Here is an 18,885-nt window from a genome sequence, read left to right on the forward strand (position 1 = left end):
GAAAAAGCCTGGTGCACACAAGCAGATATAAGGAAGTAGGTTGATGTAATGCTGCCATTTGTTTTGCGAGGTGGCCAAAGAGGTGTGTTAGTCTGGGATTCAGCCAGCACTCACCGTGCTAAAGACATGAAGAACTTCTTGCAGAGAGAAGAATAGATCAAATAATGATTCCCGCAGGAATGACTGCCTATCGCCAGACTCTTGCTATTGCAATAAACAAGCCATTCAAGGACCATTTGCACATGGAAATCAATGACTACATTGAAAATAGAATGGAGAGAAATCAGCATGGAAACTTTGTGAAGCCTAGCCTGCAAGAGGTCGTGACTTGGGTGAAGAATTCCTGGGATAAAATCACTGACAGCTGTGTTGCCAGTGCACTACGAGCAGGCTACGTAGACAAGAAGTGCTCATTTAAGGAGAGCTCTATTGCTGGGCATGAGAGATTGGGGCCAATGGTTCTACAGGAAATGGAGTCGCAAGCAATTCAAGCCAGAATTTGGGGTTTGGAGAGTTATGACGATGTTCCAGAAGAAGATCACATGACTGTATTTGAATAAATGTAGATTTTTATACATGAATAAATAAATAAATGCAGATTGTTGTACATGAGTAAATGTAGATTGTTGTACATTAAAAAAAAATAAGACATCCCCTGAAAATAAGCCCTAATGTGTCTTTTGGAGCAAAAATCAATATAAGACCCAGTCTTATTTTCGGGGAAATATAGTAGTCTTACTTGTTCTAGAACTTCACAAAAATGAAGTCATACAGTATGTACTCTTTTATGTCTTGCTTCTTTCACTCAATAGAATGCTTCAGAGATTATCCATGTTGTTGTGTATCTCACAAGTCCATTCCTTTTTTATTGCTGGATCATATTCCATTGTATGACTATAGCTTAATTTATTTGTCAATTCTCGTCATGTTTGATATTTGCCTTATTTCCTGTTTTTATCTATTATGAATAAAGCTACCATGAACATTCATGCACAAGTATTCTTGCAGGCATGTATTTTCATTTCCCTTGAGTAAATATCTAGGAGTAAAATTGTTGGATCATAGGGTAGGTGTGAAGCCTTTGCTCTGGTTGCCTCTGTGGCTGGATCAGTTTCCCCATCCCTATCTCTGGCCTGCCTTCCTCCCCCTCTGATGGGTCTAGTGTACTGAAGTTCCAGTAAGCATTCTGTGGAGTGGCCTCAGGTACTTCCGCCCAAGTTTCAGAGCAGGGAATAGGGGTAGGGTCAGGAAATAGCCTGGGGCTAGAAGTTGAGCATGAGTGGTTAAGAGAACAGATTCTAGTCTTGATTCTTCCATTAATAAGTTCTAGGCAAGTAAATTTCTGAACTCTGTTTTTCTCATTGGTTTCTCTTCAAGATTCTTTCCAGATGGTTCCATGTCTGCCTTGTGAGTTCATAGTAGATACTTATTTAGAATTCGTTTCCCTATACAAGACAGAAAAATATTAAATTATTTATATTCATCCTGACTTAAAAAACATGAAAATAGTATTTCACATATTTCGCTGCCTCCTGGTAAGGGTGGATGCTAAGGGTGATCTCCTGGTTTTTGTGACCTGGATTGTTGATAAAGTACAAATAAGGGATGCCAAGAGGGACAAGACCAGAAGGAGCGGGAGACTACAGCACAGCAAAGAACAGAAGGGGGAGAGAGGTGGAAGAGGAAGAGGAGGTTGGAGACTGTGTGTGTGTGTGTGTGTGTGTGTGTGTGTGTGTGTGTGTGAAGAGAGCATAACAGCAAGACCAGGAATGAGAAACATACACACAGAGGATGATATTTGTCATAGAGGTAAACAGTGGGGAGAAAAATAGATGTTCTGAGCAGTTTGCTGAGTCATGTGCAATGTCAACACCTCCTCTGCCCACCCCAAAGAAAATTTCAGGGAAAACATCCATCATTCTACAGTCTTTTAAGAGTTGGATATTTACGTTGATACTTTTAATTCATTAGTGTTTAAAGTTGGCCTCATGGTGACCTCAAAACCAGAAGAGAATTTCCCAAAGGGGGCCCTCCAACATTTAGGTTGATGAATGAAAGTATTAATTAGGGTAAAAGGCTAAGATGCTATTAACAAAGAGACTTAACAGCACAGTAGCCTACAGAAGCAAGAGGTTTCTTTGTATTTCAGGTAACAATGCAACTCAGAGCTGCATGGTGCAGATTGGTGAAGCAGCACTGCTCCACAGTCAATCAGAAACCTGAGGTCCTTCTATTGTATGGCTCTGCTGTCCCCGAGGGTATTGTTATCTGTGTGTTTGAAGTTAGATATTGGGGGGTTCCAGGTGGTGGTAAGGAGAAAGATAACATGAAGGAGACATGTCTACTGTCTTGAGTCCTAGTTCTGAAAGTGCGATGCATCGCTTCCTCTCATATCTTACTGGCCAGAATATAGTCACATGACCAAGGCTCATTGCAAGGGAGACTAGGAAATGTAGGAAAGCTGTGCACCCAGTAAGATGGGGAAAGTGGATTGCCATGGACAACTGGCAGCCTTCACCCCAAAGAGCAAGCCCTCAAATCCCGCATGGCGTTGTTTGGGGGACTGTTCCTTCCATGCTTTGAGGGAAGAACGATATTCTTCATTCCTCATTGAGACTTTTTTCTACTCTGGCCTCTCCTGCATTTGCCCTGTGTGTGTACGCACTTGCACTGTGATCTGATGGGCTTTGGGCAAGAGGGTTATTTACTAATTCTTGAACTCTTGCCTGATACCAAGTTCAGCTAGAACTGAATGTGTTTCAGGAGCTGAGTAAAGCAGGAGGGAAGTGAGCTGAAGGGCCCTTTCCTCCCCCCAACATGTTTGTCTCACAGTGGGGAGCTGAAACTGAAGTCTTAAATCTTTTTTTCTTTTCCTGGAAAATCCTCCCAAGCCAGATGTGCCCTTCCCCACCTACTTCCATTACCCAACAATCTTTTCTCTCTCCTCCTCCCTCACAGACCCCAACGGTGTTGACTGGCTATGACAGTATGTAATTGAACACAGAGCATTTTCCCTCCACTGTGATTAGTCCAACTTTACCCCATATGCTGTTGAACCACCCTTAAAAGATTCAGCTAAGGTCTCCAGGCTACAAATTCCTCCTGAGGTGTTGAGTGGCATGTACTTGGGTGTTCCTCCATGGTGACACCAATGCCAGATCTATTAACTGAGCACTTCCTCTCTTCTCACTTTCTTACTCCCTCACTCCCTCTCCTCTTTCATGACTTCAACACGGCCATTTTCATTTACTTCAGGCCCACCATGGCCTGTGAGCCAAATCCACACTGTCAACAGGTTCCCTGGAATGGTGTCCTATATTTGGCTTGTAACCAGACTCTGGGGGTGTCTACATAGCAGTCAATAGCTGATTAGGGCAACAGAGAATTTTTTCTTTAAGAGAAAGAGCTAGAGTTTAATTAATCCCAGGGCAAAATGGTTCATCTCAAAATAAATGATATTCTCTAGCTGCTAGAACAGCTGTTGAACAAAACACATTCTCCAGCAAGTGAGAAGAAGAATGACAATCTGTAGGTCTTAAATGAGAAGAGAATTTTAAAAACCAAAACCAGGCAGGTGTGGTAGGCATATGAATGATGGCCTCAAATATTTCCCCTGCCTGTGGCATTGTAGAACTTCCCCTTAAGAGGTGGAATCTATTTCTTCACCCCTTGAGTCTGGTGTGGCCATGTGACCTGTTTTGGCCAATGGGACATTAGCAAATATGAAGCATGCAGAGGCTTAAAAGTTGCTTGTGCATTCGGGCTTGTTCTCTTCTGGTTCCTGTGGCTCTGAGACCCAAGATTGCCTGCTGGATGATGAGAGACATGTAGTTCCACCAGCCAATAACTTGCCAATACTATCCATGAATATGGCCCTCATAGGTCACCCAGCCCCTACATAACTCACTAGCTCACTGCAGACACATGAGAAATCTCAGTCCAGACCAGAAGAACTACTTGGACAAACCTCAGAATCATGATCTAAATAGTGGTTGTTTTAAGCCACTAAGTTGTGGGGTGGTTTCTTATGTAGCAAAAGCTAACCGATACAACCAAGTAGCTGGTACAACCAAGTATGTGCTTGTATGTGTGTGCCTGTGTGTGTCTCTTACACCTTCCCCCATATCCGTAACAGATGCTCCCAACATATTCTGAAATCAGCATAATCCAGGTAAGGCCATTACTCAGACACTCTGTAGGAACTCCAAGCTCCATAAATAAACATGTAGAGAAAGAGTAAATGATCCCTCTCTCTTCATCTTCCCTCTCTCATCCCTCTCCTGCCACAGGCTCCTGGCCAAGCAGAGACCTGGCCAATCTAAATAAAGGAGGTACCTAGAAGGGGCCACACCACTCATTTCCCCGGGGACACTGCTTCTGTCTGGCAGCCCCAGCAAGAGGGATGAAGGAAGATATGTGTGTGCACGTCAGTTCTTCTGGTTAGAAGGAAATGGATGATAACCACTGGTGATTTCCTCCTTCTTGTCATGGGGTTTATATGTTAGACTTTCACAACCTCCCCACCACACCTCATACCCCACAACATTTGGTCATTGCTAATGGCTTTCCTAAGACAGGTTCCCTAGGAGGGTTCTTACATATTGGACATGGATATCGGTCCCTAAAACCACAGATGTGCCATTTCTAGGGGAGTCTTCCTTGGTTAGACAAAGCCCGCATGAGATTCTGTCTTTAACATTAGTTTCCTGTATTTGAATAGGCATCGTTGGCCTAATTATTTTTTGTCCTGTATCATATATGTTGGTTTTATTATGGAAGAGACTGTAGTAAATGTTTCTTATGGATCCAAAGTGGCTGGCAATAGGAATCGTTTCCTTCACATTTTCCTCTGTCCTACTTCTTTTTCTCTCATTTCTGCATGTTTCAGCTCTGAAAATCAGTTTTCTTTTTTTAAAACCAGCTTTATTGAGGCATAATTTATATACTATAAAAGTCACCTGTTTAAAGTGAATAATGTGATGATTTTAGTAAATATATAGAGCTGTGCAGCTCTCACTGTAATCCAGTTTTAGGATATTTCTATCACCCCCAGAAGATCACTTGTTCCCATTTGCAGTCAGTCCCCATTTCCATCTTCAGTACAAAGCAGCCACTGATCCACTTTCTGTCTCTATAGATTTACCTGTTCTGGACATTTCCTAGGAAGGGAATTATACAATATTTGGTAGAGCTGTTTTTTATAAAGACTTAGGAGTTTTCTAAAGACAAAAATATTTTTAAAAGCTAGTCTTCCTTTGAAAAGTTGATCCATGGATGTGAACAACATGCCCTGACTTGGTTTGGGTTCCCTCAAAGCAGATGCCAAGGCCAGGACTTGGGGGCAGGTAGTTTATTTGGGAGAGGATCATGGGAAGCAAAAGTGAGGGAGTGGAGAGAATGAGGCACAGAGGGAAAAATACACAAAACAAATAATAATAAAAAGTATGCAGTGAGAAGATTACCAACTGTGGATAACCAGGGCTCAATCCCACTGAGGACTGCCTGAGGAACCATGTGGCAGATGCTTCTGGGGAAGCTGGGGTATTCATTATCGAATGCTGTGTAACAAGTTGCTCTAAACTTAACAGGTCAAAGCAAGATTAACCTTTATTATCTCTCACAGTTTTAAGGGTCAGGGATTTCAGGTTGGTTTAGCAGGGTTGTCTGGCTTGCAGTCTCTTATAAGGTTGCAGTAAAGCTGTTGGCGGAGATGCAGTTCTCTGAAGGCTTAACTGGGGCTGGAGGAGGATCCACTTCCGAGATGACTCCCTCACCTGGCTGACAGCTCAGTGCTAACTGTTGTCAGGAGGCCTGCGTTCTTCACCACATGGCAGCTGGCCCTCTCTGGAACGCTACTTGAGTGTCCTCACAACATGGCAGCTGGCTTCCCCTAGAGCAGGTGATCCAACAGAGAGCTGGATGGAAGCAGTAATGCCTTTCATGATGTAGCCTGAGAAGTCACACACCATCATTTCTACTATATTATATTAGTTAAAAAGATCAGCCGTATTCATTGTGGGAGGGGACCACACAAGGGCATGAATACTACTGTGTTTCCCGAAAATAAGACCTCACCGGAAAAGAAGCCCTAGCTTGATTTTTCAGGATGACATCTCCTGAACATAAGCCCTAATGCGTCTTTTGGAGCAAAAATTAATATAAGATCCAGTCTTATTTTCAGAGAAACACCATAGGAGGCAAGAATCATTTAGAGCCTGGTTACCACATCCATTGTCTCCTGTCCCTCTTTGGTTGAGGTTTGCCTTGTGTGGGTTGAGCAAGCGTGAGGAGGGGCTGGTAAAGCCTCGGGCAGAGGGTTTGTAGGTATTTATGGTGAGAAGCTACCAGCCTGCTGGGAAGGATCCACTGTGGCAGTTGGTGAAATCTGAGGTGGGCCTCGGGTCTATGGAATGGAGCCTCACTAGCATCTGCCACATGCCCCAAACCTGTCCTTAATAATGCAGGTTGGCAGGTCCACCCTTGATAATGAAGAGAAATCTTTGACAGCTCAGACTTACAGGCAGAACAAAACGATAGGTTGTTGGTGAGGTATTTATACCTTTGGGATGCCCTCTAGGTGACCGCTGTACTGAGCTTTGGGCTTTTGGAAGCCCATCATCCCTGAAGGAGCTCCCAGAACAACAAAGCCAGCCTGCACTTCATATTGCTAAAGAGTATAAAATCACATGCCAACGCTGGCAGAGGCCCAGCCACATTCTTGAAATACGGGAAGGGAGCTGGAATCAAAGGCAGGAGTCAAGATTTAGAGCCTCTGTGTGGTGAAGGTTCTTCTCAAGGTAACCTGGAATAGGAGGCAATGATGACAGATCTATGGCCAGCAACACTGCCAAGTGCTGGGTTGAAAGCACTGACATCACTCATGCCACCTAATTCTGCTACCCTTTCAAGGAGCAACAGCAGGAGGAGAATGGGGGAAATTAGGGCCAGAGTAACAAAGGGAGAGGAGAGGAAGTGGACCTATAAACTGACATCCTTTGCTGCATGGCCAAAGCTAGAGGAACCATATGACTCGGTTGGCCCAGGACAATCCTAGCTTACCCTGCTGTTTTGGAATAGTTATTAATAGCACCTCCTTTTACTCTCAAAAGCATCCAGGTTTGGATGGCAAGTTATATGGTCATCTTACCCATAGCACACTGTACTCTTCCATACATAACCTTCCTCACACTTACATTGTAAGTGTTTAATGTCTGTCTTGTCTACTGTAATTTCTGGGAGTATAGGGACCATGTTTGACTTTTACATTGCTGTATCTGAAGTATTGGCATTTGTGAAGTGCTCCATATATGCTCTTTTAATGAAAGAAAGAATGAATGAGTGACTGAGTGACTGAGTCAATGAAGGAATAGATGAGCTCTGGTTTTAAAAGGTTTGGTATGGTTGGAATGACTTGAGGGGAAGGAAGGGGGAAGTCATTAAGTCTATAATTCCAGAGGAAGCCATAGGAGGTGTGTTTTAAAACCCCAGGTCAAAGCTCTATTCAAATGTATTCTCTTCATTTAGTTCCAGTGGCTCTGGGGCCAGATGTTGTGTGTGCTCACAGACCGAGCTGCTGCTGCTGCAGCTGCTGCTGCTGCTGCTGCTGCTGCTGCTGCTGCAGCTGCTGCTGCTGCTGCTGCTGCTGCTGCTGCTGCTGCTGCTGCTGCTGCTGCTGCTGAAAGTACAGGTTGTCAAATGTTCAGAAAAGCCCCAAGTGTGAATCAACAGGCTTTGCATCTCTGTTCTCCAAGGGTCTGCTCTGTCAGCAAGTGGTATGAAAGCCAGGAAATTGTGTTATCAGCGGCATGGCGACTGTTAGGTACATTTTCTTTATTATTTCCTTTTTAGGGAGAAGGAGCCAAGCATTTTGCCACCAAACAAGAACCATTTATGGACTACTCAGTCACAATTGCTGAGAGCTGCTGGGGCTGCCACGTGATCCTAAGCATAAACCTTAGCCCATCTCATGGAGCCAAGAGCACAGGCTCAGCGTTAGGGAGGGCAGAAAAAATGAAAACTGAGAGTTGAAGCCAGAGTTCTGCACAAACTGCTATATGGTGGCTAATTTAGAAGGGAAACTTCAACATTTGCAGTAGTGGCATTTGATTTATCCTCCCCAGCTTGTCCAAAGACACCAAAACCTCCTCTGCACTTGGGTCTTAAATTCCCCTAAAGAAGTTGCTATTATTGTTTTTCCTTTTAGATTTTAGAAATAGAGTGAGAACCCTTCTTCTTTTTCTTTTTTTTTTTTTTTAACATTTTATTGGGGAAGGGGAACAGGACTTTTACTGGGGAACAGTGGTACTTCCAGGACTTTCCTAAGTCAAGTTGTTGTCCTTTCAATCTTAGTTGTGGAGGGCACAGCTCAGCTCCAGGTCCAGTTGCCGTTGTTAGTTGCGAGGGGTACAACCCACCATCCCTTGCGGGAGTCGAACCGGCAACCTTGTGGTTGAGAGGATGCGCTCCAACCAACTGAGCCATCCAGGAGCTCAGCGGCAGCTCAGTTCAAGGTGCCGTGTTCAATCTTAGTTGCAGGGCGCAGCCCACCATCCCTTGTGGGAGTCGAACCGGCAACCTTGTGGTTGAGAGCCCACGCTCTAACCAACTGAGCCATCTGGCCACCCAGGAGCTGAGTTGCAACTCATTGATTTCATTCTAGTTGCGGAGGGTGCAGCTTGCTGGCCCATGTGGGAATCCAACCGGCAGCCCCATTGCCCAGAGCTCACGCTCTAACCAATGAGCCACTCGTCCGCCCTGAGAACCCTTCTTAAACAATGAAACATTGAGTCATAGTACATGGCTTCTCTTTGTTGCTCTACCATTGTGTCATTGTAGAGCTGCTTAACTTTATTTTTTTGTATATCTTTTTCTTCTAAGATGGGAATCACTATGCTGACCACACCATAAGGTTAATGCCCTGTACACTATTACTATGAACGTTTACATTCTCCCAGTCCAGTCCTGTCCAAGCATAATTCCAAAGCATACCCTGTAAAAATCCCTACAAAAGTAGAACACTTCTCAACAAACTGTTCAATATTTATCTAGTATCTACTAGAACACCTGTAATTACAGTACAGTAACAATAGGCTAAGGCAGTAGATAAGTAGTAATGTTATAGTTGAAAGAGAGAGGATAGATAGAAATTAAGTAGGCAGGTGGAAAAGAGGGCTGTCCAGACATTGGCAAAGTTATAGACCAGGAATTGCAAACTAGGAGTTGTATTAAAAAATCTCATGTAACCATCAAAACAATTCTAACAGGTAAATATTATCATTCCCATTTTACAGGTGAAGAAATTGAGACCCTGAAAGGTTAAGGCATTTGCTTAAACCCATTCAGATAGCTTGAGGTGGGGGCAGGATTTAACTCAGGTCTGTTGCCCATGGTTTTCCCACTTAATCATGCAGCCTCCTCAGGATAAGCAAAGTCTTGGTGGCCGCCTCCACAGGTTCTATTTAACAAATATTTATTGAGCATCCACTCTGTACCAGATAAAGAATATATTGACTGTGTCTCCAAGGAGTCCTAAAACATCTCTCATCGTGTGTGTGTCTGTTAGGGGAGTCTGTGTGTAAAGTCAGGTTATGCTTTGGCTTCAGACAGAACTTGAAACTGATCTAGACACCAAACATATATATTGAGTTTCTTCCCTCTCTGGTCATAGGACTCTTGGCTCCTTCTTGAAAGATGTGGGCCAATCATGTTGCATTGTTTGTCCCCTAGAGAATCCATACTAATTGGATGATTTTAGTACTCCAAAGATGGAGGTTGCTAATTGTTTGTTAAATCCATCAATCAATTGCCAGTGCTCTGGTGGGGTTGGGCTGTATGCATGGGGCAGGGAAGGAAGCAGGAAAGTAACATTCCTCCCTAGTCTCCACTCTCAAGACAAATGACTGTCTAATTGTGGACAGAGGACAGAAGCCTGGCTTGACAATGCTATAGGAGTTCTAGGGAGGGGGCCTCATGGTGGGCTGAAGGGATGAGAAGAGGTTTCCTGGGGCAGCCACATCTCCAACATTTCTTATGCGGCTGGCTGGCTAGCAAGCAACTCCATGTGAACACTAGGAGAGCTTAAAATCTCCCTTTAAAATCCAGGAGGTGCTTTAACTTCCAGATTCCACTGGGAGGGGCATGTGAGGATTGGCGGGTGGATGCCGCTCACTCTCTTTCTCTGGAACACACACAAAGCCACCCACAGCGTTAGTGAGTTGCACCATGAAATATGGCATAGCCATAAATGAAATTACAAAGGAATCACTTCCAAAGGCTTCACCTTGAAACCTTAACTTCTTCATTGTGAGCACACCATTTATTACCACTGCTGCTGGGAAAGGGAGCTCTTAGTGTAATGCAGAGAAGAGAAGACAGGCTGTCTTAAGGAGCAGAAAATGATAAGATTTATTGTGGGAATAAAACCCTGGGAAAATTGCCTCTTGTTGAATGTGTACGTTGGGCCCAATGTCAAAGCAGTTCACTCCAGGTCTTGTTGGAAAATTCTCTTCATTGGTCTGTGCCTCTGTTTCTGTTTGTAGGATGGCATGTTAAGTGGTCTGTGAAGAAAGGATTGGTGAGTGGGAAGATACTTCATTCTCTCTTAGGTTCCTTGGTCCAACTGTCCCTTTACCAGTTTGCTCATGATTTCTTCACCCAGGCGTCCTCCAAAATGGTGGTGAAGCCCACCACAACCTCACAGCTGCTCCACAGCCCTCACCGACTGATGACTCTATGAGAGCCACCCAAAGGATGCTTCTAATTAACATCCAACAGAGCTCCCTTGAGGGCTTTGTAGGAGTCAGGTCCTGGGCTGGGGACACAGTAGTGAGCAAGAGTGATCTGGTCGTTTCCTTTGGATCATCTTCTATCTAGGAGGTTATGCAAACAGTCAAGTTAATCTTGACACTCAATAGCTTGAGGCTCCATAAAAACCCCTTCCCTCCTCCTAGTTTTGGGAAGATTTAAAGCTCAGCGTTCCAGCCTAAGCAGAGACCCTAGAGTTCTCTTCTGGCTTCTTGTCTACCTCTACCCCCCATAAGCTCGCTAACTTGGGACAGATGACACAAACTAAATAGGCCAGAGCTGTCCAGTAGAACTTTCTGCACTAATGGAAATATTCTAAACCTGTGCTGTCCAGTGTGGTAGGCAGTAGCCATAGGTGGCCACTGAGCACTGGAGGTATGGCCAGTCAGAATTGGGATGTGCTATGAGTGGAGAATTTCAAAGCCATAGTACAAAAAATGCAAACTATCTTGGTAATCATTTTTATGTTGATTACATGTTAAAAATATAACAGTTTGAATATATTGGGTTAAATAAAATATGCTACTAAAATCAATTTCAGCTGTTTCATTTTACTTTTTAAATATGCTACTAACATTTTAAAAATTATATATGTGGCTTGCATTATATTTTTGTTGGACAGTGCTATTCTAAACCTTAGTTTTCTTATCTGGAAAATGAGGGAGATAGGCCAGAGAGTGGTAAGGTGCACTCATCTCAAAGATGCTATGATTTTCCCCCATACCTGACTTGTTGTGATTGACTACCCAGCTATATGAACCATAGTCAAGGTTAATGCATCAGGCGCTATGAGTGCCCCACTCACATCCCCTCAGCACTTATCATTCCAGTATGTGCTGAAAGCATCCTACTTCAAGGATGTATAGCTCTTCCCTTTAGGTTTCTCTATCAACCTATAGGAGGGGAAGCCAACAGTGCCTCCAGGAGCCACCCTCAGCCAACGATGGTTGGGAGCTGGAGGATAAATACCCCAGTTTCCATGCCCCTCAGGTGGCACACTCAGGTGTGTTCTACACAGTTTCCCAGAGTTCCCCAGCAGATTGACCCTCAAAACATAATGATACCCTGCTCACTAATACTTTTTATTGGCTTGCTTCCCTTTTCTATCTCACTTCCTCATTGCCCTAGGTGCTTTCTGGGATCACCTTCTAAGTAAATGACTACACTCCCATCCTTTTCTCAGAGTCTGCATCTGGGAGAGTGCAACCTAAGATAGTCAACTACTAGCCCTATAAGGTAACGATGTTTAAGGGCACTATCCCATAAGCCCTTCAGTGGCTTCTCCTGTTTTATCAGCTCATCAGAATCTCTGGCACATTAACCAACAAGTAGATGCTTAATGTTGTTCTTGAGTTTGTCCCGTCCCACAAAACTGCAGACATAACTACTTGGCACTCTCTCCTTGCCCTCCCAAACATGCTACCTCACATGAATTGGCACTTTCAGCTACATTTTGTCTGCATTAATGATTTCTATTTTAATACTAGTTTCCAACCTCAGTTTTCATCAGACTGAGCTCCTGGTTTCATTTTCTCCTAATTGCAATAAGATGCCCAAGACATCTTAGGCATGATGGGTCGTGGGTGGGTGTAAATTGTTTGCTGCTGTTGAAGACACTCTGAGAGGGAACTTTCTGGGATCTGACAGGAAGTTGTTCCAGATGTCAGAAATTCAACGCTTAAAAAAATAAAAATAAGGTGCATTTACTAAACGATCAGGGTCTGGCATTTCAGAAATAAGAGAGCCTCTAGGATGAGCAAAATCTGAAATCTCTGGAAATGGTCCAGAGATATAGCAAATATATGGCTTAGGAGGGTTTTGGAAGCTACAAGATGGATTGTGGCCATTTAAGGAATCATTTTCTCACATCACATCAGGAATTAGAATCCTAGAAGTACAGGAAAAGATTTTGGGAATTCTCTTATCCACCCTCTACTTTCTAATTTTATGGGTGAGAAACACTGAGGCCCAGGTAGATGAAGTGAGCTGAATCTAAAACAAGTTCAAAGCTCTTCCCACAATCCTGGAGCACCTGGATTCTGTACAGAAAAGCTGATTCTGTCCAGACCAACCACCATTGCTCCCACCCCTATCACGAGGGAAGACTAGAGAATCAGGACAGCCAAGGGAAATCCTCAGAACCATTTCTTGGCTGAGCAAAAATGATGGGGGACCACATCTAGTAGCTCCCTGTAAGGGATTACTCAGGGTCTAGCTAGAGAACTGGCATGTGAAATGCACTGCGTTAAAAATTAATCCACCTGCCAAAGCAGCATAAGAATTGGAAGAGTATTTTTGGTACACCTCATGGTATTGGGCTCTGTGCTAGGCCCCCAAAGAATCTGAATCAGTCATAGACTTGGGCTCTGCTTTGAAGCTTTTTATGACTTAAATAGTAGAGACAAGGCAGACAATGAACCAATTCAAAATATATAAACATGATTACCAAGTTTCTTTCACCAAATATTTGGTTGAAGTTTGGTGTGTATCTTGTACCCCCACCCATTCCTGGAATTCTCCAATAATTCAAAGCTATGAACTGTATCTTATAACACTCATAAGTTCTTTAGGGATAGAGATCATATTTTCATTCATTCACTCAACAAAGTTGTTGAGTGCCTACTATGAGTCACTAGGGACCGGAGGGAGTGCTCGGTGAAGTAGAAGGTGGAACAAAAGATGTCTCCAGTGGTTTCCTATCTCATTCAGAATACAAGCCCAAGTCCTTACAACCATCTGTAAAATCTGTTCTGATTCCTAAATCCTTTCCTATCCCTCTGGTATCTTGATATCCATAGTCTGGTTGGAGGTAGACAAGACTGTTATGTGTGGTTAGAAGGGCTGACTACTTTCATTCTTTCAATTTAATTTATTGAATTAATGTATTCATGCACTTATTTAACACATTTATTGATTATCACCTCCACGTGGGGCCTCTGCTGAATACAGGTAATTGGTGGTAAATAATGTTTCAGCTCTCATGAAACTTATAGTCTATAGAAAGGAACTCTAGCAATAAACAGATTGGCAAATATCTGAAGAATTATACATTGTGATAAGCTCTTTGAAGAAAAAAACAAGGCATAAGGAAAAGAATAATGGGGGAAACAATTTCTATTGAGTGTCAGAGAAAGCATCTCTGGAGGAAGTACCTTTAAATTGAGGCCCTAAAGAGGAAAATTAGTGGGGCAGGGGTGGAGGTGAGAGAGCAGATTTTTTAGGCGGAGGAAACATTGCTAGAGAAGTTCTGAAGTTGGCACACTGATAGCCCTCTACATTATCATCGAGCTTTGGAGACACTCAGCATGGCGCATTCTTGTGGACCACTCTGCTCTTGGGAAACCAGCAGAGGCAGGTGTGTGGAAAGGGAGAGGTTAAAATATAAGAAGGGTCTCTCAAGGTACAACTATCTCAACACACAAGAGTTCTGGGAGAAGTGTTACAGAGGGTGATCACATGAGGCCGATTCCCCTACACACACACACACACACACACACACACACACACACACACACACTCATACATGGATATACTTTGTTGGCCAGAAGTAAATAGGATCCACTCCTGTTTCTATCGGGGACAAAATGTGCAAAACAGAAAAATTTCTCTTTACTTTCTTCCTCAGCTTCCCTAGCATTTCATCCCACAAAAGACTGACCTTTGTTCTATGCAAACTGAACTTAGAATCAGAAGGCTCTCTCACTTGTGAGTTGAACTTGGAGTACTTGAAGCTTTACTTTCTTTGTCTGTCATATGAGGATACTATGTTTGCCCTATCTCCTCATGACAACTTTTACGCAAATGTTTTAGAAAATATAAAGCATTACAAAATACTTTTGAAACTCAATAGACTTTATGCTGTAGAGCAGTTTTAGGGTCACAGCAAAATTGAGTAGAAAGTACAGAGATTTCCCATACTGCCCACTCCCCACCCCACACACACTGCCTCCTCTACTACCAACAGCCCCACCCGAGTGGTATATTTGTTACAACTGCTGAACCTATACTGATATATCATAATTACCCAAATCCATAGTTTACATTAGGGTTCACTCTTGGCGTTGTACGTTCTATGGGTTTTGAACATTATAAAAATATAATAGTAATAATTGTGCTCATTGTTATTCACCCTCCCCTACTTCCCCAAGATGCAATCTCCACCATTCTTTGCCTGGCTCTGTGCCCCAAGACTACATCACCCAGGTTCTCCTGTCAACTGACTTCTGATTGGGTTCAGCCAATGGGAGGGCCCAGGCAGAGATCAGAGTGCAGGAAGAGAGACTGAGAGATGTATCTTCCCTGGTCCCTTTCTGTTTCAGCACTCCATCTCTGGCAAGATCTGGGTCTCTCCATGACTACAGATCCTGACAAGTGGCCCCTCATCCGTGGCCCCAGCTCTTGCTGCAATCCAGTGACTCTATTTCTTCCCCTTGTTCCCTTTAGCATGGGAGTGGTAATGGCTTCCTATCATAGACTCTAGGTCCTTTAACACCCCTTTCCTGGAGCCTCTTCATTTGAATCTCTGAGCTATTCTATTGCTTATTGGAATTCTCATTCATATAAACATAACAACAAAAGCAAACAACTCAACAAAAACTTTGAGTGCTTACCATGTGCCAGTTGCTATGTTAATTCCTTCAAAAGTATTGGCTGGATTAAAGGCTAATTTTCAAAAAAGGTACCACTGTGACTTTCATGCAGATGTAAAGTGAACACATGTTGACTGACAAAGACCCTCTCCTTAACCTCTAGTCAGGCTCCTCTAACCCCTCTAGGCCCCAAGTTTGGGCCTTGTCCTTGGCCTGTTTATTCAAGAATACCAGCTAGTCAGTTTACCCAGAATCCCCCATCCTAGGTATCCCATTCCCTTGATATTTAATTAAATTTCTCATCCCCACCCCCTTGATATCTTATCTCTCTGGACTGACTTCAGCAATAATCTTATCAAGTCAGTTTAGCTAGAATCTCCCTCATCCCTGATGTTTCCTCTTAGTAATTTTCTATCCACTGATCCCTTTACTCTGCTTGTTGGCTATGAACCCCGGCTGTCTTTGCCATATTCAGAATGGAGCGTGCGATCTCTCTCCCCTACTGTGATAGTCTTGACACCTTTTGCAATAGTCCTGAGTAAAGTCCCCCTTACCATTTTAAGAAGCATCGGAATAATTTTTCTTTTTTAAATTAATTTTTAATTTAATTATAGTTAGTATACAATCGTATATTGGTTATATTAGTTTCAGGTGATCTGATATTTTTATGCCTTACAATGTGATCTCCCACTAATTCTAGTAATCATCTGTCACCATGCAATCTTATCACAGGGTTATTGACTATATTTCCCTTCCCCTTTTCATCCATCCGCCACCCCCTGCCTTCTGGGAACGACCCATTTGGTCTCTGTTTCTATAAGTCTGCTTTTGTTTTGTTTGTTTGTTTTGTTTTTAGATTCCACATATGAGTGAAAGCATATGGTATTTGTCTTTCTCTGCATGATTTATTTCACTTAGCATAATACTCTCTAGATCCATCCCTGTTGTTGCAAATGGCAAGATTTCATAATTTTTTATTGCTGCATAATATCCCATTATATGCACATATATGTATATATTACATCTTCTTTATCTATTTGTCCATCAATGGACACTGAGGTTGCTTCTGTATCTTGGCAGAATGGCTATTATCAAAAAGTCAACAAATAACATGTGCTGGCGAGGATGTGGAGAAAAGGGAACTCTTGGTGCATTGTTGGTGGGATTGCAAACTGGTGCAGTCCCTATGGAAAACAGTATGAAGAGTCTTCAAAAAACTGAAAAAATATATACCGTACGACCCTGCAATTCCACTGCTGGGTATTTATACAAAGAAAATGGGAATACTAATTTGAAAAGATATATGCACCCCTATGTTTACAATAGCCAAGATATGGAATAATTATTTCTTTAACAATGTTAAATATTTAATTTAACTCATTGATGAGAGAACTGGTAAGATGTTACAATGAGTTCAAGGGAGAATCCAAAGAATAGACACATTTATAGGTCAGAAATATTTAAATGAATATACAAGTGAAAGTAAAATTGATCTCCTCCACAGTCATGGAGAGAAATCAGTTGAATCTCTGTTGGACAGAATTTGTGTGTCAGTAGACGAGAATTGTTTTGCAAATGCAGAGTTGCAAAATGGCTGAAAGGCAATGAAAGGCTAGAATGATATAACCTCAAGAAAGGTGTGATCTACACTACTGCCCATGTGACAAATGCAGCCCACTGCCTGCTTTTGTACATAAAATTTTATTGGAACACAGTCACACACATTCATTTGTATGTTTTCTATAGTAGCTTTAATGCTACAATGGCAGAAATGAGTAGTTGCAGCAGTGGTCATGTAGACCACAAAACCTAAAATATTTACTATCTGGCCCTTTACAGAAAGGTTTCTTGACCTCCTTTCTCTGGATAGTGCATAGTTTTCCACTGAAGCACAATTTTTCCTACAGCTGATAAAGAATATACCATTATCAGCCCCATTTTACAAGTTAAAAAACCCCAAAAAACTAAGACAAGTGGCGGAACCTGAACTGTAACCCAGGTCAGTATGATTCCATCAGTAGTGCTATGATCAGCAAGCAATTTAGGTGACCCTGATAACAGAAAAAGTTCTGACGCTAAAATACATGCCAAGCATCAGAACATCTTAGAAATTATTCCATCTTTAAGAAAGAAAATGTTATCTTTAAAAAGGCATGTGTGTGTGTGTGTGTGGGGGGGGGCATGTGTGTCCATATATGTGGGGGGGCCAAGAAAAGAGTGACTACTTTAATAACTAGTTAGCCTACTTTTCTTTTATTCCTTGGTGTAAAACTACTTTTACAAGAGCAAATGAAGTAAATTGCAGCACCTTTGTACAAGGCAGGGCACTCACTGGTTGTACATCATTAAACAAGGGATTGAGCCAGAAACTGAAAATTATTTCAATTTTGTAGTGTTTTTCTTTTGAATGTTTGCTCTTTCTGAACCTATCCAGCATCACAGCCCTCTATACTCAGTGCAAGTTAACTTCAGTTGTGCTTTCTTAAATAGTCAACTCCTCTCCCCTTCCCCATTTATTACATTTTCTTCTATTTTAAAGCTGTTGAAAGTCCTAGTCCCTCAAAGGGATTAAGTGGGTCAATTAGCATTTAAAAGCCCCTTTATTTAGTCGGTATTTAAAATCTCTAAATACCACCTCCACTATCCACTCCTCCCCCCATTTTGTGAATGGAAAAGTGAGATGAGAAACTCCAGCTATAAGAGAATGTCTGAGACTGAACCCAGCCCAGCTCATTCCTCAATCAGATTTGGAAATCTTGTCTTTAGCATCAGGTTGCATGTGAAATCTTTGTCGAATCTTTTTTTGTACACGTTCATAAATAATACTTCCCAGAGTATCACTAATAGTCACAAGACACAGTGGGTGAATTTCAATGACTGAACTGCCATGGAGAAAATGAATGGATTGTTAATAGGATTGCTCTCGAATAATAGCTAAATTATGAAACTGTAGTGTGGTCGGTGTCACTTCCTTACTGTGGCAAATTACATTTGAAGGTGTCAGTGTTAACATCTCAGGAATATTACATTGCACAGTCCTTTGGAGAGATTTTAAACTTGTCTATAGTGTTCTCTCCTTTACCAGAGCTCATGTTTATTTCTATTTTTCATTGGCTTCTGTTAGTAGATGGTGTAGCAGACTATTGGTTCTCTGCCACATCCCCTTGGTATCAACCACTATGCCAAAGGCTCTTTTCTGCAAACACCTGCACTGCCTTTTCTAGCCCTAGGAGCATCTGGGCCCACCTTCAGGGCAAGCCCAAAGTGCTGGGAACTAATCTCACCAAGGCTGCCCTCATCTAATGATGACTATGAGAAATACCCAGTTGGAGCAATGACGAGGTGATTTAATTCTGGGGTATGGGGCAACAATGGCCTCTGGGAGTTTCCCAGCAGGACTGAGCTCCAGTAACCCCCAGTGTTTGATAATGTTCCCTTTATTGGCTGCCTTTCATTCTAGTCTCACTTCCCCTACTGGTGTTTCCTGGAATCG

General features: G+C 42.6%; 1 protein-coding gene across 1 annotated transcript in view; it reads left to right on the forward strand.

The window, feature by feature from the left end:
* Positions 1-18,885, forward strand: part of NHS (NHS actin remodeling regulator) — a 441,226-nt gene that overhangs the window by 42,444 nt on the left and 379,897 nt on the right. The gene's annotated exons all lie outside the window — the stretch shown is intronic.

Source organism: Rhinolophus sinicus, chromosome 18, assembly GCF_057876585.1.
Source record: "Rhinolophus sinicus isolate RSI-liver-muscle chromosome 18, RSI-T2T, whole genome shotgun sequence".
Classification (NCBI taxonomy): domain Eukaryota; kingdom Metazoa; phylum Chordata; class Mammalia; order Chiroptera; family Rhinolophidae; genus Rhinolophus; species Rhinolophus sinicus.